Below are 26,837 nucleotides of genomic sequence, written 5' to 3'. Positions count from 1 at the left end.
ATAGTATTCCGTGGTATATATGTGCCATATTTTCTTAATCCAGTCTATCACTGATGGACATTTGGGTTGGTTCCAAGTCTTTGCTATTGTGAATAGTGCCACAATAAACATTGTATGTATTTAACTTTTTGAAAAGAAAGTTTTAAACATGTACATGGTACATGACGTGGTAAATAAGTTACAAAATCTCATCACCCAACAAGAACCAGAACCACTAGGAACTGGAAAACATTATTTAATACCATTGTGCATGGTGTCTTACGCCTGTAATCTCAGCACTTTGGAAGGCTGAGGTGGGCACATCACCTGAGGTCAGGAGTTCGAGACCAGCCTGGCCAACATGGTGAAACCCCATCTCTACTAAAAATACAAAAATTAACCAGGTGTGATGGTGCACGACTGTAATCCCAGCTTCTCGGGAGGCTGAGGCAGGAGAATCCTTGAACCCGGGAGGTGGAGGTTGCAGTGAGTGAGATTGCACCACTGCACTCCAGCCTGGGTGACAGAACAAGACTCCGTCTCAAAACAAACAAACAAATAACCCCCATCTGCATATTCCACCTCGTGAAAATGCTTTAAAGAAATACAGGAAAGGTGTGAATCCCTATCCTGCTTCACAGAGATTTTATTCCAGGTAGAGAGCTGAGAGGCCACATGTGGGGAGGGGGAGAAAGTCCACATTTATTGCAGGTGTGCTGTGCTCATGTGTCCCTCGCGTCAGCTCGTGAGGGAGGCCCTGGCATCGGCCTTTTACAGGGGAGCGGAGCGAGGCATGGAGGACTTAGTCAGGGAGCAAGGATGCCCCTGGCCCTGGGTGACCTGGTGCCAGGCTTGGTGCTGGGTGCTTGAGTATTCCTTCTCTGTGTAGTCTTAGCACTCTATGTTGTGGATTGGTTGTTACAAAGAATACAACATGATAGAATGAGTTGCTATTTTATGCAGAGAAACCTACAAAACCCATGAACATTTAGAGAAATGCAAGAATAGGAGGAACCACAGGGGAAAGAGCGTCTTAGAAAATGGGGGCCTTGGGTTGACAGCTCAGGGCCAGGGGGAGGGAAACAAGGCTGAGGAGAATTAATTTTCACAATATACTGAGAAGAGGAAGTACAGTTTGTTAGGAGGTGTTTTGGTTTTGAATGAAAGGTGCCTTAGCGAATATGCAAAAAATCACTGGCCACGTGAGGAAAGAGAAGAGGAATTTAGCTTTTGGAGAAATATATCAGGTGGCAATGTTATGAAAACCAGTCTTCACATGGTGAGAGAGAGCAGCATAGAAAAATCACTTTGGAAAGATGAATTTTGAGGGTTACAATAACTGCTAATCAGGGCCAAGTGGTGACAGGTTTTTATTTATGGAAAGTGAGTATTCCTGATTTCCACATTATGTATACCTGAGTATCTAATTCGGTCTTGATTAGCCGAATCCTCTCAAACGACCTCGTGCTCTTGTTTGTGATGCTTATCTTAGGTTGCTGGGGGTTGAGAAGACTCACAGTACACTTTGATTGTTTCTTCCTATTGCATTTATGCTGTGGTGTGTTGGCTCACGGCATCAGGCAGCCAGGCTTTGCGGGCTGGAGGATGGAGCCAGTGTGAGTATTCATAGGAACGTGTCCCCTGAAGAGGATGCCCCTCCTTCTCCTAGCTACAGACCTGAGATACTTCATTACAGATGACAGAATTTCCGCTGGTGAGGAAAATCAGGTGAGATTCACCACTTGAGGAAGTCACTTTCTCTCTCTGCACATCCTTCAGCTGGATTGTGTCACTGTAGAAGCAGTTGCTGAGGTTATGAGCATGTAGGAATAGCCCTCGAGCTAATGGTCAGGGTGGCAGTGAGAATAAAAATGGAGGAGGATGCACCTTCCCAGGGTCAGTTCTAGCAGCGTGGAGCCTTGTGTGTGCAGCACCTGTTCAACCCCAGTGCTCTGATACAGTCAAAGGATCTCTACCTGGCCAGGAGGATCCCAGATCCTCCATCGCTGCTTCCCCAGGCCAAGCCAACATGTGTCACTCTACACCTCTCCCAGGCCCTGGCCTGCAGTGGGGAGATCCCCCATAGGGAGTTCCTTGGCTTCAGTGCCTGGGTGGCATCTGCAGCACCACACCTCTTTCTCTGTGTATTTTAAAAAATATTTTATTTATTTATTTTTTAACAGTTTTTATTTTTTCAGAGCAGTTTTGGGTTTACAACAAAATTGAGTGGGAAGTACAGAGAGTGCCTTTATATCTGCTGTACCCATAGCTTCCCCATTACCAACATCCCATGCCAGGGTGGTACATTTGTTATAGTTGATGAACCTATATTGAGAAATCATTGTCACCTAAAGACCATAGTTTACCTTAGAGTTTTTCTTCTCCCCTCCCTCCCTCCCTCCCCTCTCTCCCTCCCTCCCTCCCTCCCTCCCTCCCTTCCTTCCTTCCTTCCCAGGGTCTTGCTCTGTTGCTCAGGCTGGAGTACAGTGGCGAGATCTAGGCACAGTGCAGCCTTGACCTCCCAGACTCAGGCGATCCTCCTACCTCAGCCTTGCGAGTAGCTGGTACTACAGGCGCATACCACCACACCCAGCTAATTTTTGTATTTTTTGTAGAGATGGGATTTTGCCATGTTGCCCAGGCTAGTCTCTAACACCTGAGTTCAAGTGATCTGCCTATCTTCGCCTCCCAAAGTGCTGGGATCATAGGCACGCACCACTGCGCCTGGCCAGGGTTTATTCTTGGTGTTGCACATTCTTTTAGTTTGGAAAAATGTAGAATGATACACATCCACCTTTATAGTATCATGCAAAGTAGTTTCACTGCCCAAAAAGTCCTCAGTGCTGCCTATTCTTTCCTGCCTTCCCCTCTGCCCCCTGACCCCTGGCAACCACTGATTTTTTTTGTTTTTGTTTTTGAGACAGAGTTTCGGTCTCGTTGCCTAGGCTGGAGTGCAATGACAGTATCTCGGCTCTCTGCAACTTCCGCCTCCCAGGTCGAAGTGATTCTCCTGCCTCAGCTTCCCAGGTAGCTGGGATTACAGGCGCCCATTACCATGCCCGGCTAATTTTTGTATGTTTAGTAGAGACGGGGTTTCACCATATTGGCCAGGATGGTCTCCTAACACCTGACCTCAAGTGATCCACCCGCCTTGGCCGCCTAAAGTGCTGGGATTACAGGTGTGAGACACCGCGCCCGGCCCAACCACTGATCTTTTTACTGTCTCTCTAGTGTTGCCTTTTCCAGAATGCCTTCGAGTTGGAACTGTGTATTATGTAGCCTTTTCAGATTGGCTTCTTCTGTTAGTAATGTGGATTTGATTTCCTCCATGTCTTTTCATGGCTTGATAGCGCATTTCTTTTTAGCACCTAATAGTATTCTATTGTGTACATGTACCTTCTTGCTCTTTTTACTGGAACCTCTCATTCTGTTTTCCCAAAAGAAAAACTCAAGTAGTTGATGAATAACGCTTACCTATGGTGTTCATCAGGTTCTGCTGTTGGTATTCTGTGTGGCTTTGTGCTCTTTTAAAGGGTCCAAGTTGGAATGAAAGAGAATAATAGACACGTGCTCTTAGGGTTCAGGGATGAGGGAATAGCATACAGAGGGGAATCTTTTTGTTTCATTCTCCAGTTGTTATACCATGAAAGCCTTTGCTTTGGAGCTGGGAAAGAAGGCATAAATATAAAATAGCGTATTTCCCTAGTCGACAACAGACCAAAGAGGCGAGAAGTTTATTCACAGACCCCAGGTTTGTAGCAAAAGAGTGAATAGTGGGCTGGGTGCGGTGGCTCACACCTGTAATCCCAGCACTTTGGGAGGCTGAGGCAGGCAGATCACCTGAGATTAGGAGTTCGAGACCAGCCTGGTCAACATGGCAAAACCCCATCTCTACTAAAAATACAAAAATTAGCCGGGCGTGGTGGGTATAAGTCTGTAGTCCCAGCTACTCGGGAGGCTGAGGCAGGAGGATCGTTTGAACCTGGGAGGTGGAGTTTGCAGTGAGCCAAGATTGTGCCACTGCACTCCAGCCTGGGCAACAAGAGTGAAACTCTGTCTAGGAAAAAAAAAAAAAAAAGAAAAAAGTGTGAATGGTGGACTAATCACTGGGACTGAGAGAGGAAAAGGAGGGCTTAAGCTGGAACCTTGAAGTCCCAGGGAGAATGATCATAGAATCAGCCAGCCATAACTTCAGTGCATGTGTATGCGTATACACACACACACACACACACACACACACACACACACACACACATTCATGCCTGACCCATTCCTGACCTTGCTGCCGTACCCCAGTTTCTTGGGGCCCCCCGTGTCTGCCCCAGTTTCTTGGAGTCACTATTTTTCAGTCATTCGTTGAGCACTTAATGTGTATAAGAAACTGTGCTCTGAGCTGAGGATAAAAATGTGGGAGAAGCCGTAGTTCTTGCCCTGTAAGAGCTCACATCTATGGCGAAATACAGACATGTAAATAGATTATTTCAACAAACTTTTTTAAGTACAGAAATTGAGCAGGTGGAACTTGATGGACAGCTAGATTGAATGGGGGTGTGGGGAGGGCATTGTAGACATGTAAGAGTGGGCATCAAAGCCCTCTTAGGGGAAAACAGCTCAGAGGGCAGGGGACATAAGGCGCACTGGCTCAGTGGTGGTAGAGCACAGACTCCCAGGGCAGGCCAGGCAGGAGGTGAGGAAGTGGGTATCTGCAGCCCGGGAACTTGGCATTGAGTTTGTAGGGACTGGGGACCCGACCCCAGTGACTGTGTTACCTGATTTAACCTGTTGGAGGGAAGCTGGCAAGCAGGTGGGCCTGGGAAGGCTGCCACAGTAGATCAGAGTGTAGCCCAACCAGAAGTTGAGGATTGCCAGTAGGAAAATCCTGGCCATTAACTGCTTTGTATAAGGAATTGAGGGTGGGGAAGGGTTTAGTTAATTTAATTTGCTGAACGACCAAGGAAGAGTTAGATACTTTATCCCTGCTCTTTCCTCCCTTGCCTCCTTAAAAAAAAAAAAAAAATTGTTTCAAATTTTTCCAAAATGCATTGCCAGATTTTGTTATAATGGAGTTTAGCAAAAACATTTAAGTTTGTAGTTGTCCATTTGAAGGTGTTATAACATCTCAGTGTTATTTTAAACATTATGTTCAGAATATTAAGTGTCATTTAACAGTATAGGATATTTCTTGATACACATATTCCACGGCCAGTTGCTTTTTTCAGGAAATCAGTGTTAAAAGCTTATTTTTGTAGAGTTGCCTTTTTCTGAAAAATGAATGCGTTCTTTTTTCCTTCCCCCAAAGGAGACCCTCTGTGTTGGTCTGACTAATTGAAATTCCTGGTCATTTGAATGTTAGTTACTTAGACTTCTATTGAAAACAATTGGCTGTAATAATGTACTGAATTTCGTAGTTGGTCTAGAGACAAAAAGTTCCTTCTAACCCAGAAGTCATAAAGAAAAATACTCTTTTCTCCTCTCGCCCTTTTGTTTTTTTGGATTACAAAAGATGGGAGACTATGCTGGGAAAAAAATGGGGGAAAAAACTTCTTTCAGAAAAGAGAAATAAAAAATGATTTTATACTGAGCACTTCAAAGTCAATTTAAAATATAAAAGTGTAGAATGTGTATTTTGGCCAGTTCATAAAATGAGGTAGTAGTAGCATGTTTAAGAACAGCTTATTTATTCATTCTTAGATTCATGTAGTCAAATTGTTCAAGGGCTGGGGATATGGCTCTGTACCAAGTAGAGTTCCTGTTCTCATGGAGTTTGCATTCTAGTTACACCTATTACTAATTGATTTTTTATTATAACCGTTTTTAAAATTTTAAGAGAGGGGGGTCGGTGAATTAGAGAACAATAAAGAATTCATGGCATCTCTGTTTTGTTGTTGTTGTTGTGAAAAGCTCATAAAGACAGTGTGAATTAAAGCAGTGCAATGTGATCTCTTGCTCTTCTAGTAAGCATATATTTACACTACTTTGCATTGATATTGTTGGCACCGTTACCTGATTACTTATATGAATTGTGCTTAATCATTTAATTGTGAATGTATTGGTACAAAATGAGCTTTCAACAATTATTTACATAAAAGAACTAATTATAACATTATTCTGTGAAGTATTGCATGGGACACTAGTCCCAAGACGAAGACCACAAAAATAAAGGAAATCTGTGCACACCTAAGGTTAGAGCTACTTACTCATAATTAGCATGAGCATGTGAAAGCATCCAAAATATTCTGCATCGGAGAAACTCCTTTATTTTGTTTAAACCAGCTTTTGCTCCCTTTATACTGAGAATCTTTTTTGCATGTAACACTTTTTACCTCCTAGTTTGCTGGAATGCTGTTTTTAGAGCAATACAAAAGGATTTCTGGGGCTTTTCTGCTAGGGCTCTTTTCTCTTTGTCCTGCAGAAAGGCGAGGTAGCATATTGTTATCTCTGAGGTCCTTGGGTGTTGACACTGTCTACTTGCTCTTCATTGAGTTTCCTTTGACCCTGGCCCAACCCCCAGCCTCTAGCTGGAAAGTCAGTGCAAGGAAGCCATGAGCAGAGAATTGGGCATCTCCCCCTGGAGTCTCAGATATCTTCTGACCTAGCAGAGCTGGACTCTAATCATTGGCTACACTTCAAATTATAGCATGCTCAAGACTTCAGCAAAAACAAGTAAGTCTTTGGCAAGTGGTGGAAATTGGGAAATTTTGTTTTCAAAATTTATCCTCAGCTCTTCCCATGTCTGTGTATGGCTGCCAAAGAACTTTTGGTTTATTTGTTTGCTTCTTGGATTTTATGATTTTGAATAATTAGTAGTGAATGTGTCAAAAATTAGTGATCACTTCAAGCCAAGAGTAATGCTAGTTCATCCTCAGCTAAACCTATTGGATTTTCTCTGCTTTACCTGGTCTTAGGTTATAAAAACATTTTTTTTTTTAACTTTGGAGATCAAAACACTTGGGCTGGGGCCCATATGAGCCCATATTCTGATTTTTACACACATGCTGTTGATGTCAGGGCAAAGCCTGAGTGTGGTGTCACACTGTTCCCTGCCTTTTAATGGAATTTGACGACAAATGGGTTCTTGGCTGCATGGGATCTAAAGCACATAGTGAGGGTTCAGCTGCATACATCCTGCACACTCCAGATCCCCTTCAACTTCCACCCACATGCCTGTGGGGATTATGCCAAGTAAAACGAGGAAAACCAGTCTATAAAACTCTCATAGTGAAAAACTGCCAGGTATGGTCTCCGTCAGATTACTTAATGTGCATCTTTTTTCTTTAATGCTGTTGAGATGATAATATTGGGTATATCATTTACCAAACACTTATTGGATTGCAGATACCATGCTAAAAACTTCACGTATGCTCTCTCATTTCATCCTCACAACGGTCAAAATAGCTAAGTATGAGTATGATCATTTCTGCTCTTATGATGAGCAACCATGGACTCTGGGGGTGTATTTAAGCTTCCCTGAGCAAATAGGAAGGGGTTGGGGATGCAGGAACAGAGTTAAGGCCTGCCTTAATGTCCTGCTGTTGGTGACAGGCATTTTAGGTAGTAGCTTTTGCTGATTTTTGTTACATCTTTCTGTGCTTCTCGGAATACTCCAGAAAAGGCGCATCATGGGAGCAACTAAATGATTTATCATATGTTACTCTGGAGAAGGCTACTTTAAAGCAAGTTTCCTTTAAATAGCAAACTCCTGGTCCCTTTGAAATAAGCTCCTATTTACCTGGATGGATCTTATCCATATTCATAATAGGCATTTTAAACAGGTAGGTGTGTTTCCATTGGAGACGTGTTCTGTCTCAGCGTTCTCTAGGGACCTTGTTATGCTCAGGCAATGAACGAGTTTCTAGCATGAGCTGTTTCCATCATGGCACCCCCTGAGCTGGAGCTCAAGGGAGCTCAGTGACTATTGAGCGTTGCTGATTGCATTAGATATATTATCTCCTTTAATCCTCACAGCTGCCCTTGGCATTATTACAGAAGAGGAAACTGAGGTACAGAGGTTAAGGCACACCAAGCCGGATGACTAGTAAATGATCCAACCAGAATTGGACACCTTTCTCTTAACTGCTGTGCTGTTGCTTTCCCTAAATGCAATGTTTTGTCTCTTAAATCCTGATGCATCTCCGTCGCAAATGTGGACTTGTTTAGCACTAAAGGGGGTCAGAACAGAGAGGCCAGCAATTCACATTGGGTGGCCCATGTGTTGTGGGAGGGGGTGTGTTGTACTTTGGAGTCACAGATACTTAATCTAAGTTAAGTCTCGTGATTGCTCATCTCTGAAATTGGAAAGTGGTTCTTGTCCTTTTTCTAACTTCTAGGGAATTTGTGTAGGGAAGAAGGAGCTGCCAGCAGATGAAGGGGGTTAATTAGATTTGTACTTTATATCCAACGTACCTATAAAAAGATTTGTGCATCTACAAGGAATTATGACTTTTTAGCCAAGTTTATAATTATGCCGTTATGAAGATACATGTATTACATGGGACTCCTAAACTTACAAATAAAGCAAAATGAGAAGAATAAATTTGTTTGCTAGAGATAAAGTTAACTTTATGGGCCCATTACAGGGATACATTTCTGTATTTTATAATCTCCATAGAAAAAATTATTTCATTTATAAATATAACCCAATAAAAATAAATCTGTGAAGTGGTTACACATATTATAATGGAAAGTATTTTAACCACAAGGAATGGCCCATCTGTACAATTATGTCTCCTTCGTTTTTATTCTTCTTCAGAAAATCTCTTCATCAATTCCCTTGTTAGTCAGGAATGAATCTACCTGTCTCTTGAAATAGTTTTTTGCCTATTTTCATAGCAGCTTTGAGCTTCTTCAGTTACTTTAGCTGTAGTACATAAACATTAGTTGAAATTGTGTGGTAAATCTTCATTCTTATGACTACAGGATTACTGTGTTTTCAAATGGTATGGGATGATTGAGAAGATAGATGGAAAAGAAAAAGATAGATGGGATTCCGTTGGTCACAGTAACACACTCACTCTAGCTAGCATAAGTGAAAAGGGAGATTTATAAGAAGGATATAGAATATCTTAGGGACCCAAAGGTAGGGGTGACATGACCCTCGGAAATGAATGGCAGCTGATTTGAGGAAGGCAACTCCCTACTCAGTGTTCACTAAGAGCACATGTGTGCACGAATGTCAGTAAAGTCAGGGAGGAAAAATTGTGATAGAGGAGGAGAGTGGACATTGATGTCATATATTCCTTAACTTCAACACGAGATTTTAAAAGTTAAGTAGCTCCATTGTATTCTTTAGAAAAATAATGATTGCTCATTTTATGAAATTCAAACAGTATAAGAAGTAAAAATCATCTAACATTTTGATAACCAGAATCATAACTATTTTGATAAACATCCTTCTAGACATCTCTGGACATCCAAGAATACACACCCACAAATGAATCATACTGCATGTGGTCATTTACCTATTTTATTCACTCAGAAGTAGATAATGGATATCTTTTCATATCAATAAATATAGACCTCCAACATTGTTTTCAATGTCTATGTGGTTTACTCAACATGTCTCATATCTGTGGGCCTTTAGGGGCATTCATCCTCCTCCTTTCATAATTATAAACAATGCCATGTGTATCCATCTCCCTGCTTCCATAATTATCTACCTTGAGTGAATTCTTAGAAGTAGGATTGCTGAATCAAAGGGCATGCCATCTTATACGCTGACATAATCTCCCAGGTGGCTACGAGAATGATGTTTCCAATTTATATTCCGTTCATGAAAGTGCCTATAACATTGGTTATTTATTGTCAGTCTTTGTCATCTTTACCAATCTGATAGGTACAAATAAGGTCTCCATTTTCTAAAATTACTTTTTTTTTTTTTGAGACGGAGTATCGCTCTGCAGTCCAGGCTGGAGTGCAGTGGCGTGATCTCGGCTCACTGCAAGCTCCGCCTCCCTGGTTCACGCTATTCTCCTGCCTCAGCCCCCAAAGTAGCTGGGACTACAGGCGCCCGCCACCACGCCTGGCTAATTTTTTGTATTTTTAGTAGAGACAGGGTTTCACCGTGTTAGCCAGGATGGTCTCGATATCCTGACCTCGTGATCCGCCAGCCTTCGCCTTCCAAAGTGCTGGGATTACAGGCGTGAGCCACCGCGCCTGGCCTAAAATTACATATTTTTATTGTTAGTGTAGTTGCTGTCTTTTCATATGTTTCTTGTTGTTATATTTTTTAAGACTCATGAAAAATTTGTTAATTCGCTTTATCCATTTTGAAGGGAATATTAATTTTCTTGTTTATTTTTAAGACTATCTTAGTCTGTTTTTGTTACTATAAAGAAATAAGGGCGCAGCGGCTCACACGTGTAATCCCAGCACTTTGGGAGAACCAGGTGGACGGATCACCTGAGGTCAGGAGTTCAAGACCAGCCTGGCCAACATAGTAAAACCCCGCCTCTACTAAAAATACAAAAATTAGCTGGGTGTGGTGATGGGCACCTCCCTAGCTACATGGGAGGCTGAAGCAGGAGAATTGCTTGGACTCGGGAGGCGGAGATTACAGTGAGCCGAGATGGCACCATTGCACTCCAGCCTGGGCAACAAGAGTAAGACTCCATCTTAAAAAAAAAAAATATATATATATATATATATATATATGTGTGTGTGTGTGTGTGTGTATATATATATGTATATATATATATATGTGTGTATATGTATATATATATATATGAAGGCCTTTTTAAGAATGACACCAAAATATGCAGCTATAAAGGACTGAGACATGTAGCTAGTAACAATTTTTTTAATCTAAAATTTTTGAATGGCAAAAATAGAACAGAAGTTTTAAAAACAATGATACTTTTGTCAAGAAATAAAATAACAGACTAGCAAATGAGTACTGGTACTCATTTTCTTTTATTTTGAGTTTATTCTTCCATAAGTAGGGAGAGAGAGAGATGTAGTTTTCTTCTCCTAAATGCTAAACAACACCATTTGTTAACTAGTCTGTCATACCCACCCAGATTTGATTGCACGTACTTGGGACTGTTTCATATGAATCCTTCGTTCTGTATCTGGATGTTTATTCTGTTTCGTAGATAACGTGTGCGTGTTCTTACACAGGCGCCTGTTCCTTAACTGTGGCTAGGCCATTTTGTTGATATCTACAATTGATTATAGTGCTTCTCTGCTTCAAATTGGGTTTCCACGGAGCAAGTTCCCAGTGCCTTAGAGAACCAGGGGCCACATGGGAACAGCAAAATCAAGAAGGGACCACTTCACAGATGTGTTAGAGGAACTAAATAGGAAAAAAAGAAGACAACAGCACCTCATGTAAACTAATTTTAAAAAGAAGCAGAGTGCAGTGCCTCAGATTTTTGTTTTCGTCATTGAGGGAGGTGGATGTCTGTATTTGGTTTTTGTTTAAATTCAAAGCCATTAAAGCATTCCTACCATAAGGAAGAAGAAAATGTGTTTTGTCTCTCTGCCAGCAGTAACATAATTTTGGTCTTCAAAATAAGTGTCTTGGGACCTGAATTCCCTGCGGGTAAAGAAAATTCCCAGCCCATGTGTTGTGGCGGAAGTTCATTGTTTCCTGAGTTATTTCCTTTCATGCTCAGTGTGGGGGAAATGACCAAATGTATAGATTGAGATTCTTTTTCAGAAACATTACTTGATTCTGATGATTTTTATTATGATTTTAGATGCTGCAGGAGGCTTCTCAAATGCTTCAGAATATCTTCAGGGAAATCTGCTGTTAATAGAAACTGAGAATTTAAGGTAAGTCCTTTCACAAAGATACTTTATTCTTATCAATTGGCCAACCCCCTGCATTGGTATAGTTTTATAAAGTGTTGAAACTGCTGTCTGTTATGCTGTCTCATTTCATCTTCACTGTGGTTTTGCGAGTCAGGTGTGAAGAGTGCCTGGTCGTAAGATTCCCATTCCTATCTGATTTTTCCTCCTGGTAGCTTGGTGAGGTGATGGTAAGGGGCCCAGAGGAGGAGCTGAGTAGCTGGGGTTTTGTTGTTGTTGTTGTTGTTGTTTGTTCAATCATATCGGACCTTATAGTGTGAATTCTCATTCATTCACACTGGTTTGCTTCATAAATCTTTTCTTAGTGTGATGTGAGGGGGTAAGTGCTGGGTAAGGAATTAATGTAGAAACTTCTAGTGGTTTTTTTTTTTATTTTTATTTTAAGTTCAGGGTACATGGGCAGGTTTGTTTCGTAGGTAAACTTGTGTCATGGGAGTTCGTTGTACAGATTATTTCATCACCCAGGTATTAAGTCTAGTATCCATTAGTTATTTTTCCTGATCCTCTCCCTCTTCCCAACCTCCACGGCCCAGTAGGCCCCAGTGTGTGTTGCTCTCCTCTCTTCCTCATTGTTTCCGTGTGTTCTCATCATTTAGCTCACATTTATAAGTGAGAATATGTGGTATTTGGTTTTCTGTTCCTGTATTAGTTTGCTGAGAATAATGACCTCCAGCCCCATCCATCTTCCTGCAAAGGACATGATCTTGTTCTTTTTTATGGCTGCATCGTATCCCACGGTGTATATATACCACATTTTCTTTATCTAGTCTGTCATTGATATCTCCAGTAGTCTTTGTTTTTTTTTTTTTGTTTTGTTTTGTTTTGAGACGGAGTCTTGCTCTGTCGCCCAGGCTGGAGTGCAGTGGCACAATCTAGGCTCACTGCAAGCTCCGCCTCCCGGGTTCACGCCATTCTCCTGCCTCAGCCTCCCGAGTAGCTGGGACTACAGGTGCCCGCCAACACGCCTGGCTAATTTTTTGTATTTTTAGTAGAGACAGGGTTTCACCGTGTTAGCCAGGATGGTCTCTATCTCCTGACCTCGTGATCCGCCCGCCTCGGCCTCCCAAAGTACTGGGATTACAGGCTTGAGCCACCGCACCTGGCCTCCAGTAGTCTTTGAGCTGAAACTGGTTGGTGGTTCCTGGAGCCCTCCATGGTTGGGAAACAATTGTTCTAGCATGAGATAAAGTAAACTTTGGTTGTAGATTATTGTTTTCCATTTTTGGTTGTCCTGGGGGGGGTTGTGTGATCCCAAGTAGTGTGTATGAAGTATCCCGGGCAGAGACACAGGGTTCTTCTGCTGGTCTTAGTTGATGCTCTTACTCGGTAGCTGTATCATGGCACACCCAGATGTATCAGTTCTGTTCCTGACCAGCTGCAGAACTTGGGACAGGTTAGTTAATCTTTGTTTCCTTCTCTTCATTTGTAAATTATGTAGATTGGTCTAACCTGGTCATGCCTCTACTTTAAAATTTTGTGGAATAGGAAAAAAAATGTCAGGACCTATTTCTATTTTTTTTTGGCTGTATATAAAGAAAGTTGATGATTAAAGCTGGATAGGTGAATGAGGGTTCACTATATATTTACATACTGTTCTTTGTATTTTGTGTGTGGAATTTTTAATAATCGAAGATTTATTTTCACAAAATAACTACCATCTACTAATATAATTCTGCCAAAGAGAAAATAATACTAAAAGAATAGGATTATTCCTGAATTTGTCCTTAGATTGTACGTATTTAGCATTATGAAAATGCTGTGTGTTTCCTGTGTCTTCTTCATTTCTCTGTAGTCCAGTGACTAGCAGCCATAGACTAACCAAAATTGGTCTGAGAACTGGTGTTTGGGAAATACTGGGGCACATGACTGCTGAGGGCTCTTCTGCCTCTAAGACTGTATCATTCCTCTGAAGCAGGAAAGAAAGGTACTTTACCTGTACATTGCCTGTTTCCAGAAAATGCTGTGATAGCTGGCATGGTCAAACTAGAGAGGTCAGAGGGCCAAACAGAAGGGATTCTATTGGGAACCTTAAGTAAAAATGGCCCATTTATGCAAACATCCAGTTGAGCTTTGAGTCACACCACGGTCAAGGTAAAGATAAAACTTGACAGTTTTAAGTAACCTGATGGAAGTGTACAGACTCCTTCCTTCCCACCATTGTGGGGCAGCCTCTGGCCAGGTGTGATCTGACAGATAAGTATCTGACTGGCATGTGGGGATGCTGAGAGCCAGGGGTGAGGCGGGTAGAATACCAGACTCCAAGGAGACCAGTGCATACCTTGGGTGTGAGGAGCTCCAGGCTGGGTGTGGAGGTCGTGGGCACAGCTCAGAGTTGCCAGCTGATGGCAGTGGGATCAGGTGTGCTCAGGATGGAGAAGAGCTTGCCTGACCAGAGGATCATGTGAGAATCCAGGGTTGGATATTGTCCTTTGAGGACCCCCAGAGGGTGCCGAGTGGTCCGATCTGGCTAAAAGACCTGGGGCACAGTAGACAGGAAACACATCAGATCTATGCGTTTACCAAGACTTCAGATCTGAAAGGAGTGTTCTAGGTGGATTCTTAAGCCGTCATCTGTGGGAAATGGAAAACTGTGCTTTCTGTTTACTTCTCCTTGGGGTATGGGGATGTGTATAAGGAGGAGGGTGGGAAGAAGACAGAGGGAATAAAGGACTGAATTATTTAGCACAGTAAAATGATGTGGGGAAGAGCAGCAATACCTGTTCCAAGAAGCCTGCACAATCCTAGCTGCTTCTGAGAGTCCTGAGAAGTTACGTGTACTCTGCGTTGATTGGAATATGGTGGTTCAGTCCTTTGGAATTCTCTCTTAGTGATTTCTGGCTTTCATTTGTCTTAACATTCTGATTTCCTGGAAAACCTAAATGAAATTTGACAGACTTACCTATTTGTTTTCTGTTGTGTCAACTCTTGGTTTACTGCCTAATTGGTATGCTTCACATGGGTTCCCTCTACCCGGGAATATTTATTCTTTTCCCTTTTTAGGAAAAAGCTGTATTGAATAACAACAGAAACATTTGTTTTAAATGTATAGTAATATGAGAGATTACCTCAAGTCCTAACATGTCTGAAAGTATATAAAGTCTGAATAAATGCTAGCAGGAGCTTTTGTTTTGACGTAAACCAGAGGAAGGAGAATTGCTTTAAGGGATGTGGACCAATCCAAGTCTGAATAAAAGTTAATGAATGAACAATGTAACCAATCAATCATGTTCTTGAGCCTTTCATAAGGCTAAGACATTCTGGATGAGATCTTGTAGGGATGAGCAATTGAGAATTTGAGATGGCCACGCTTTGCAGGAATAAACATGATGCTTTAAAGAGTTACATGCGTTCGTGGATGTGTGTGCATGTGAGAAAAGAGAGACTGATAGATGGGGTGGGGGAATGCTAAATGATTTGTTTAGCATTTTATGTAATGACTTGTGATATATTCTGGATTTGAGATTAAATGCAATATTCTGACCTTATCTCTGTGTTCCCTGAAGGCTTGTAAGAAAAATATTTTAAAATCTATTTTCAATGAAAAATATTGTTTTTGTCTCTCAGGGAATTTTTAGTTCCCACTGCTGTTTAGGGAGAATTGTTGAATCTGTGAAATTCAAAGGAGGATCTTTGCAGCTCTTTGTATTCTGTACCAGTCATTTAAGGGCTATGACATCAGTGAAGAGAAGTTGTTCCATGCTTCCTTTACTTCATTAAAAATGTAACCTGTTATGCACTTTTGTCTTCCTGCCACCTTCCATTAGCTGATTCTTTGGATTATGCTTCTTGATGACTGCAGACATCATTTGCTCTCCCACCTGCAGGCTCCCTGAGTCACTGAGAGTCCTCCTTAGCGCTGTCGATCAAGATTCCTGGACCTAGGCTGCGCTCCTCACTCTGCTGTTTGTGCTTAGTAAATGTTTCAGAACAACAGTAACAATTTCCAGGCTATTTTTCATAATTAAACTTACTAATCCATGGTATAATAGGGTATGCTGTTTCCTTGCATTTTTTGGCTAATTATGTTCATCAGTTAATTTCTTTCCACATTAAGAAGCCCTCCTGGAGAACTCCAGATTTGAGACTTTTCTATGTAAGAATTGATTGGATTTCATGGACTCGATGACTCTAGAATACATTTATCTGCAATTGAGTATTTTTCTATAGAACTTGAACCTTTAAAAACAATCACTGTTCTTTTTTAGCTGCGAAATTCCATACTGTGAAGATCTAAAATGGCCATTAAAGCCATTCTATTCTCTTTACAACAAATCAGAGTTGGACAGCTTTCCAAATCCATAAAATAACTAGTGTACTACTTATAGAGTGTAAACATGACTTTACTAAGATTACAATAAACACATGTAAGGCCAGCTGCAGTGCTGTCAACACACCACTATAAAGCCTGATAAACGTTGAGGAAAATCCTGCTGCTGTGATCTAAACAATAGTCTTATGGAGGATCTTTTATTTAAAAAATTTAAGTCAAAACATTGTATGCAAATGGCTAAAAATAAGAAACATCTGTATGAAACCACAAAAGACCCTGAATAGCCAAAGCAATCTAGAGCAAAAAGAACAAAGCTGGAGGCATTGTACTACGTTACCTCAAAATATGGTACAAAGTGATAGTAATTGAAATAGCATGGGTACTGGTATAAAAACAGACACATAGACCAGTGGAACAGAATAGACAGCCCAGAAGTAAGTCCACACAGTTATGGTCAATTGATTTTTATTGTTGTTATTTGTTTGTTTTGTTTTTGAGACAGGATCTCTCTCTGACACCCAGGCTGGAGTGCTGTGGTGAGATCATGACTCACTGCAGCCTTGATCTCCTAGGCACAAGCGATCCTTTCACTTTAGCCTCCTGAGTAGCTAGTACTACAGGCATGTGCCACCATGCCCAGCTAATTTTTAATTTTTTTGGAGAGACAGGGTCTCCCTATGTTGCCCAGGCTGGTTTCAAACTCCTAGGCTCAAGTGATCCTCCCACCTCAGCCTCTCAAAGTGCCGGGATTACAGATGTAGCCACCATGCCCATCTCGCCCACCTCAATTGATTTTTGACAAAGGTGCCAAGAACACACACTGGGGAAAGGGCAGTCTCTTCAATAAATAGTGTTGGGACAACTGGATATCCACATGCAGAAAAATGAAATTAGACCATATCTCACATCATATACAAAAATCACCTAAAAATGGGTGAAAGACATCTATGTAAGACCTGAAACAGTAAAACTCTTAAAAGAAAACATAAGGGAAAAACTCTGTGACATTGGTCTGGGCAAGGATGTTTTTGGATATAAACACAAAAGTGCAGGCAATGAAAACAGAAATAGACAAATGGGATTACATCAAACTAAAGCTTCTGCAAAGCTTAGGAAACAAGAGTGAGGAGACAACTTGCAGAATGGGAGAAAATCTTTGTAAATCATGCATCTGATAAGGGGTTACTATGCAAAATATATGAAGAACTCAAACAATAGTAAGAAAACAAATAACCCTATTAAAAATGAGCAAAGAATCTGAATAGACATTTCTCAAAAGAAGATACACAAATAGCCAGCAAGTATATGAAAAAATACTCAACATCACTAATCATCAGGGAAATGAAAATTAAAACCACAACGAGATAGTACCTCACACTTGTTAGGATGGCTACCATAAAAACAATGAAAGATGGGCTGGGTGCGGTGGCTCACTCCTGTATCCCAGCACTTTGGGAGGCTGAGGTGGGGGATCACTTGAGATCAGGAGTTTGAGACCAGCCTGGCCACATGGTGAAACCCCGTCTCTACTGAAAATACAAAAATTAGCCAGGCGTGGTGGTGGGCGCCTGTAATCCCAGCTACTTGGGAGGCTGAGGCAGGAGAATCGCTTGAACCTGGGAGGTAGAGGTTGCAGTGAGCTGAGATCGCGCCATTGCACTCCAGCCTGGGTGCAGACTCCATCTCAAAAAAAAAAAAAAAAAAAAAGGATGAAAGATAACAAGTGTTGGTGAGGATGTGGAGAAAAGGGAATGCTTGTACATCACTGGAAAGAATGTAAGTTAATATGGTCATAATGGAAAACAGATTAGAGACTCCTCAAAAAATTAAAAATAGAACTTCCGTGTGATCTGGTAATCCAACATGTTGAAGAGATGTCTGCACTCCCATGTTCATTGCAGCACTGTTCACAGTAGCTGGGATATGGAATCAGCGTAAGTATCCATCATTGGATGAATAGATAAGGAAAATGTGGTATACATACACAGTGAAATACTATTCAGCCTTAAAGGAAATTGTCATTTGTAGCAACATGGATGAACCTGGAGAGCATTACGTTAAGTGAAATAAGGCAGGCATAGAAAGACAAATACCCGTGTTCTTAGTTACATGTGGAATCTAAAAAAGTTGAACTCAGAAAAGTAGAGAGAGGTGGTTACCAGTGCTGGGGAGATGTTGTTCAAAGGATACAAAATTTCAGTTAGATATAAAGAATAAGTTCAAGAGCTCTGTTGCACAGCATGGTGACTACAGTTAATAATGTATTCTTGGCCAGGCACGGTGACTCACGCCTGTAATCCCAGCACTTTGGGAGGCTGAGGCAGGCGAATCACGAGGTCAGGAGATCGAGACCATGGTGAAACCCCATCTGTACTAAAAAATACAAAAAATTAGCCGGGCACGGTGGTGGGCGCCTATAGTCCCATCTACTCGGGAGGCTGAGGCAGGAGAATGGCGTGAACCCGGGAGGCGGAGCTTGCAGTGAGCCGAGATTGCGCCACTGCACTCCAGCCTGGGTGACAGAGCGAGACTCTGTCTCAAAAAAAGAAAAAAAAAAAAAAAAAAAATGTATTCTTGAAAATTGCTAAGAGTAGATTTTAAGTGTTCTCATCACAAAAAAATATGTGAGGTAATACATATGTTAATTAGCTTGATTTAGTCATTCTATGACATACATATTTAAAAATGACACGTTATAGCATGTTCTATAATTTTTATTTGTTAATATATTTTAAAAGTTTAATTATAAAGCCGGGTGCAGTGGCTCATGCCTGTAATCTCAGCACTTTGGGAGGCCAAGGTGGGTGGATCACCTGAGGTCAGGAGTTCGAGACCAGCCTGGCCAACATGGCAAAACCCCGTCTCTACTGAAAATACCAAAGCTAGCCAGGCGTGATGGTGCGTGCCTGCAGTTCCAGCTACTCTGGAGGCTGAGGCACGCGAATGGCTTGAACTTGGGAGGTAGAGGTTGCAGTGAGCTGAGATTGTGCCACTGCACTCCAGCAGCCTAGGCAACAGAGCAAGACTCTGTCTCAAAAAATAATAATAATTATTATTATAAATTTTAAGTCAAAGTATTGCATGCAAATGGCTAAAAGTAGGAAACATTACAGAAAAGCTTATAGTGAAAAGCAACAGCATCTTGCCTTCCTTCACTTACTTCTACTTCTTAGAGCAACTACTTTTTTTCCTGTAGGTGGTTTTTACTTCTTTTATGGTGGCTTCTACACATATAAACATGGTGCTTGCAGCTCAGCTCCTCACTTGGTCAGTCTTAAAGGCTGTTTCATGGTGGCTTGTTGGGATCGCAGATCACGCTGTTAGTTCACTCTAACCATCCCCATCTCCCTGCCTCCCTAAAGCTGATTCTCACTTTCAGTCCTGCTGTTCCCCCTCTGCACCCTCAGATGACACAGGCAGCAAGCCTGTTTCTTTTTCTGTCTCCTGGACACACTATTTCTTGTCTCCCACCAACATGCTCCCAGTCCAACCCCTCAGTTTCAGGCAGCTGTACCTTTAATTTTATATTCTCAGGGTTTGTAATACCTATATTCTGTTCTTCAGTCTCGCTCAGTAAAGGCTTCCATGATTTTATCTCTAGATTCTGAATGGTAAAAACCAGTAAGTGATATTTCCTCTATTACGATTAAGTAGATGCTGTTCCCATCGGAACCTAGTTGTAAAGTGGGATTCTAATCCTCAGAGCCTGAAGTCCTCACCCTTTTGCCCCTCAGTGGAGTATGTTTAAATGGATTCCCCTTTTATACCGCAGCAGCTGTCTTGAAGCTAGCCTCCAGTTCTTCTAGGTTCTCAGTCAACCCATCGCCTCTCTCAGGAGCCCACTTTGTTTCTGGAGGTCTTGCTCTCACAGCCTGCCCTCCTCGGTCAGGGCAGGCTGATTTCTAGGCACGCTGCACAGGGCTCAGCAAATGCCAGTGGCCAAGGAAAGCTCGTGATTACTACAGCTTGAGCATTCCTTATCCAGACTGCTTCGGTCCAGAAGTGCTTCAGATTTCATTTTTTTTTTTTCATATTTTGGAATATTTACATATACATAATGAGATGTCTTTGGGATGGGACCCAAGTCTATACATGAAGTTTATTTATGTTTTGTGTATACCTGATACACATAGCCTGAAGGTAATTTTATACGTCATTTAAAATAATTTTGTGCGTGAAACAAAGTTTTGACTGTATGTTGACTGTGACATGTCACATGAGTTCAGGTGTGGAATTTTCCACTTGTGGTGTCTTGGCAGCACTCAGAAAGTTTCAGATTTTGGAACATTTCAGATTTCAGATTTTCAGATTAGGAATGCTCAACCTGTATTGGAGAATCAGCCCAGGCTGTGGTGTCTTGGATGGGGCAGTGGCCTGATCTATAAAGTTTGCCATCATTTATTGAGGACCTGATGCCTTAGGCACCTACATCCTTGAAGCCTGATGTCTCTTGAAATTCTCACACCAGCCTTGTAGAACAGATGTTGTCACTGACATTTCACACACAAAGAAGTTAGACCCGGGGTGGGTGACTTCTGAGGCCTTTCCTGTAGTGGGAAGTGCTTCTTGGATCCTGGGGCAGGCTGAGAGCATGGTGGCCGGCTGTGTTTTATAGGTAGGAAAAGACTTATCTGTCTCTGTCACGTCTTGCACGAATTCCTCCACAGACCTCTGTCTTTACCCCGGAAAATCACTGCTGCTCTAGCAGAGTCAGCTCTGCCTCGTTCCCAGCCTTGTCCTTGTCGTGGGTGTGCCTTATGGCCAGGAGCTCATTCTAAAGAATTCTGCTGTGCGTGGACAGGGGAACATCGTTCTCTGCTTGATGTTCCCTTGGTGAATTTGATGTGAGAAGTTGGACCTCTTACCCAACCCCGCTGGTAAGTGGGAAAGGTGTTTTATCAATGACCATTATTGTATTTTCTCATAGCCTGAAGTGTGTGTGTGTAAGTCAAGTACATTTGACTTTTGTAATGCCTCGTATATTTTTGTAGTTATTTTGGAAGAAAGTTTAGAAAGATAATCAAGTTTTCTCTCCATTCCTGAGAGAAATGGAATTTTCTCTCAGGAATGGAGAGAAAATAGAAGTGTTCAAAGTAAATTCAGAATGGTGGTCTGAATAAATCTTTTAGTATCCCGGTATTTGTGAGTTACCTCCTATGGTAGTGACCGGATGGATGGCAGGTGCCCTGGGCGATGGGACCCGTGTACAGTGTTGGTGCCCTTCCCACTCCTCCTCACTAGACAGAACTAGATGAAGCCTTGACCATGGAACCAAGAGTCTTTCCACAGACCTGTTACCAAAGAGTTCTTCTCTGTTTTCCCCTGGAATAGCACATTGAGGATTGGGTGGCTGTGGATGGAGTTCCTCCTTGTCACCTCTTTGTCAGGTCAAGGTGGTGGCATTAACATGTGCTGTCTCCGTGCAAATATGCTTCTTTTCCAAACATCTTGGCCAGTGATGTTTATGCCCCCAAACAGGTATTGAATAAAAGGAAACATCTTTAGAGCTGGGCCTCAGTTACTTAAGGAGGAGACATTTGGCTTTAGTGAGGTCAAGTCTTAAGGGATAGAGGAGAGTCACTATTTAACTGGTTGCAGTGATGACCAAGGGTGATGTCCCACATTTAAACTTGAGAGTGACAAGCAGTCCAAGGTTACCCTACCATTAACTTACGGTGATCTCACTCTGACTTGAAATTTTTTATATTGATTGGTTGTAAGGACGGGATAGAATGCTGAGCAGATAGACTTGTAATCTGTATGTGACAGCTTTTACTCTATTATACAAAGATCAGTAATCTTCACAGCTTTACAAATCCAGTGAAACCTGGATACAAATGATTTAGTGGCACAAATCTATTTGGAAAATTTAAATCTGAGGCAGACCCCAGCCGTTCATCATCAGTGAAGTTGACAAAGCCCTTTTACCTGATCCTAAATATTTCCCAGATATGTTCTATATTCCTCAGTTTACTTATCTCTAAGGGATGAGGAGTGACTCAGTCTCTCCTGCAGGAGAACTTTTGGCTCTGGTCACCTAGGTGGTCCGGATGCTTGGTTCGTTTGCCTTCCCTTTGGAGAGGTTGTTGCCGGCACAGAGGGTGAGCTGTGTGAACGTGGGAGTGAGCACTTGCTGTCCCTGTTGGCCACTCTTCTCAGAAGTTTGGATTCAGAGGAGGTGGATTCAATACCCTAAACTAGGAAGGAAATAAAAATTGACCGTGGAGGATACAATGACTTGGGCGTTGTTCTGTTGTGTTTACATGTTTCCAAAAACACTGCAGTGCCGAGGGGTCTGTGGTAGATGACAAAGGAGCAGAACGAAAGTTGAGAGGAAGGAGGGGATATTGCTAGAGTGGGTAGAGCAGCTTTCCAAGAGGAGGTGGGATTTCCCGCTGAGTTAATATGAGTTTTTGCTGCTTGTAGTTGAAACGACTGAAAACAACGGTGTGTTATACAGTACAGAAGTTTAGTTTTCTCTCACCTAGAATGAAGTCTTGAGGAGGGCTGTTCAGGACTGATGGGAGAGCTCACAGAGGTTGTGCAGCGACTTGGGCTCTTTCCAGGATGAGTAAAATTTTGGTGCAATGCAGTGAAACCTTACTTGGGATGAACTAAATTCAGCACATCAGGCAAAAATTCCTTGTAGACAAAATTGCTCATGAATACCCCTTAGGAAGGTGCCACATTAGAGGCCAGTATTCTGTCTCTCAGTGAGTCCAGCAAGTGGACTTTTCCTAAAGTGTTGGAGCAGCCTGCTGCTAAGCAGTTGGCCCCTGTGTTTAAGGACCATGTTTTCAACAATGGACTCATTCTCAGCATCAAGACAGGATCCCAAGAGGCACTGACAAGCCCAGGGCGCTATAAATTCCTATATTCCCTCCCACGGTCACGTGGGCTCACATGCTCACTGAGAGGAATGGGAATGGAACCGCCTGCCAGATTTGTTTATTCATAGTTTTAAAAAAGGAAACTTTCAAACATATTCAAAAGTGAAGAGAATTTTATAGAGAACTGTGCACGTATTACCCAAGTCCAAAGATGATTAATTCTGAGCCTGTCTTTTTTCTGTGCCCTTCCCTCTTCCCACCCATTATTTTGAAGCACCTCTTTATTATTTCCCGTCACTATTTCAGTATATGTGTCAACTAGATAGAACTTAAAAATTATCTACATTATCTTATTGTGCCAAAAATGTAAAAGTTATTAATATTTTCTGAATATTATCCAATATCAAGCTAATGTTCAAATTTTCTCAATTGTCTTAATTTTTACGTTTCTTTAAATCAGGATCCAAATGAGACTTATTCATTGCAGTTAGTTAATATGTCTCTAATCTTTTCATCTATAGGCTTCTTCTCTATCTCTCCATACCTTCTCTGACCCTTGTGATTTGTTGATGAAACTGGGTTGTTTATTTTTTAGGGCAGAGATTCTCAAACAGGAGTAATTCTCCTTTCCAATCTTGGGATATTTAGCAATAACTGGAGACATTTTTGGTTGTCACAACTGGGGGAATCTACTGACATTGAGTGGGTAGAGGCCACAGATGCTGTTAAACATGGTACAACACATGGGATACCCCCACAACAAAAATGTGTCTGACCCAAAATGTCGTTTGTGCTAAGGTTGAGAAACCCCACTGTAGTTTTGTTCTACAGTTCGGATTTTGGTGGTTGCTTTCCCATTGTGCTGTTTAAAATGTTCCTCTCTTCCTTGTATTTTCTGTGATTTGTTAGTTGAATCTCAAGGTTTGGTCAGACTCAGATCTCTTGGGGTATGTTTTTTATTTTGTTAGTTTGTTCTTTGGCAAGAATACACGTAGGCAGGCGATGTATTTTCATTGAGAAACACATCGTAACTGTACACTGTTTGTTACATTATTAGCAATTGATGATCATTGCCTATATCTCTTAATTCATTAGTGATTGCAAAATAGTGGTATTCTAATTCTATCATTCCTACCTTGTTTATGTATTAGAATACTTATATAAAGAGGAACTTTATAACTTTATACTCTCATTGTTTATTTGTTCACACTGAAATTTATCTTGGAAAGTCGGGATAAATATGTTTTTTATTTTCAAGGCAGCAGCATCCAAAAGAGATCACTGAGATTTTATTTCTTTTTTTAGTGTAATTTAATTGATGTGTTTCAATTTAATATACTTGTTGATGCTCAGATTGTCCCGTATTTGGCCAGTGGAATCTAAATTGGCTCCCGAGTCCTTTAGACATGACTCATGAATTTTTTGTATTTTTATGTACTTTCTGGTGAGATCAAATGTTACAGGATTTGTCTTACCCATTGCTTGCCTCAGACTGAAATCTGCCAGTTCCTCAAGGAGCCCTGGTTTCCTTGAGTATTTAGAAGGCACAATATAGAAACAAGGCATGTTTCTTGCTACTGTATTTATCATTGTTTCTGGATACTTACAGTGGACAGAACTAGGATGTGTGTGTAGATTATTAGTTCATACGGATACTTCCATGTGAAATTCAGATGGGCAGGATTTTTACTTAGTTTCATCAATTATATACTCTGTTCTTTCATCCGTGCCAAAAATCCAGTTCTCAGTGATACCGTCATATTTCTTCATCTGCTTTATCTCGTGCTGCATACACAACAGTATATTTGAAAGATATTTTGAATAGGCCTTCTCTCTGTGATTGCGCCACCAACTGGATATATAGTTAGGTTCATTGGTTTTTATTTTATGTTTTTAGAGGTTCCTTTTTTCAATTTCAATTTTAAATAATTATGTACGGTATTGTCAGGGTTCCAGAGTCTCGTCTATGAAATCTTACTCTGTAGTCTCTTAGTCCATTTGGGCTGCTATAAACGGAGTGGCCTATAAACAACAGAAATTTTATTTCTCATAGCTCTGGAGGCTGGGAATTCCAGGATCAGGGCACAGGCCGATTCAGTGTCTGGTGAGGGTGCACGTGCTGGTTTACAGATGCAGCCGCCTTGTTGTATCGTTACATGGCAGAAAGGGAAAGGCAACTCTGGGTCCTCTTTTATAAGGGCACTAATTCCACGAGAGCTGAGCCTTTATGACCTAATCACTTCCCAAAGGCCCCACCTCCAAATATCACAGTATTGGGGATAAGGTTTCAGCATATGAATTTTGGGGAAACATTCAGTCTGTAGCTAGAGGTGTTTGCTTTTTTTTTTAAATTTTTATTTTTATTTATTTATTTTTTGAGACTGAGTGTCGCTCTGTCGCCCAGGCTGGAGTGCAGTGGCGCGATCTTGGTTCACTGCAAACTCCGCCTCCCGGGTTCACGCCATTCTCCTGCCTCAGCCTCCCAAGTAGCTGGGACTACAGGCGCCAGCCACCACGCCCGGCTAATTTTTTGCATTTTTAGTAGAGATGGGGTTTCACCGTGTTAGGATGCTCTCGATCTCTTGACTTCGTGATCCGCCCGCCTCGGCCTCCCAAAGTGCTGGGATTACAGGTGTGAGCCACCGCGCCCTGCCGAGGTGTTTGGTTTTACCCCAGTTCTCTTTCCATCCTATTTTCTCCCACCCCATAGGTAAGTAACAATGGAAAAAATTACAGTTTATCCTTGTAGTGTTTTTTTTTTTTAATGTGTATAAGCAAATGTGTTATACTTTTGTATTTGTATCTCCTTCCCTTCTTAGTTAAGCAAGGCATACTCTATGCACGTTTCTCTGCTCTGCTTTTTTCATTTAATTTCCCCTAATTCTTCTTCTGTAGTGGCATAGAGAGAGAGAGAGTCCTCACTCCTTTGTGCATCTGCCTCTTCCCTCCATTATGTGGATTTGCTCTCCCTTATTCAACCTGTGCTGAATTCATGGATATTTGGGTAATTTCCATCTTTAATAATTACAAATAGCTTTGTAGAGAGTAGCCTTGATACTCTTAAAATCATTATTCTTTTTTAACCTCATGGAAGTTAAATATATATACGAGGTGACTCTTTTTGTAAAGACAAAGCAGTATGTCTACAGACTATTGGGATTGAACAGAGCTTTGGAGCAGGAAAGGAAAAGGGAGTCACATTTGAGAGAAATAGAGAAGGACATTTCGGTGGAATCTACATTATGTCTTCAAGTAGCAGTAAATAAGGTTTATAGGAAGGTCTGTTAGATATTTTGATGACCTGTATTGCTAGGCCAAAGGCTATGGATTTTGCAGTGTAGGCCAGAAGTTAGCAATCTTTTCTGGCAAAGGACTCAACTACAAATATTTGAGGCTACTGCCTATGTTGCAGCTGTTCAGCTCTGCTGTTGGCACACAGAAAGCAGGCATAGACAAGTCATAAATGGGAGTGGCTGTGTTCCAGTGAAACTTGATTTATGGACACTGAAATCTGATTTTCATAAAATTTCTATGTATCATGAAATATATTCATTTGGGTTTTTTCTTTAACCCTTTAAAATTATAAAAACCATTCTTAGCTTTTGAGCCATAGTTTGTCAACCTGTGCTCTAGGCATTTGGGAGCCATAGACAATTCTTGCACGTATGAGGGAGCTGCTCAAAAGTGTTGTCAAGGCGGGGCATGGTGGCTCTCAACTGTAATTCAGCACTGTGGGAAGCTGAGGTGGGAGGATTGAGCCTAGGAGTTCGAGACCATCCTAGGCAACAAAGTGAAACCCCATTTCTTAAAAACAAAAACAAACAAACAAACAAAATACCGCACACAAATTAGCTGGGGGTAGTGGGTAGTGGCATGCACCTCCCATCCTAGCCACTTGGGAGGCAGAAGATTCAATGGTGCAATGAGCCATGATTGAGTCACTGCACTCC

General features: G+C 41.6%; 1 protein-coding gene across 3 annotated transcripts in view; it reads left to right on the top strand.

Annotated features, from left to right (window-relative positions):
• TLN2 (talin 2) overlaps positions 1 to 26,837 on the top strand; it is a 463,814-nt gene that overhangs the window by 192,027 nt on the left and 244,950 nt on the right. For all 3 annotated transcript variants that reach the window (XM_055278272.2, XM_055278269.2, XM_063638847.1), the window contains one exon: positions 11,676 to 11,751. The gene's annotated coding sequence lies outside the window, so the exon portion shown is untranslated. The remainder of the gene's footprint in view (positions 1 to 11,675; positions 11,752 to 26,837) is intronic.

This window comes from Symphalangus syndactylus, chromosome 5 (genome assembly GCF_028878055.3).
Source record: "Symphalangus syndactylus isolate Jambi chromosome 5, NHGRI_mSymSyn1-v2.1_pri, whole genome shotgun sequence".
NCBI classification, from domain to species: Eukaryota; Metazoa; Chordata; class Mammalia; order Primates; family Hylobatidae; genus Symphalangus; species Symphalangus syndactylus.
The sequence above is the reverse complement of the archived record's forward strand: the minus strand, read 5'-3'. Positions and strand labels throughout refer to the sequence as shown.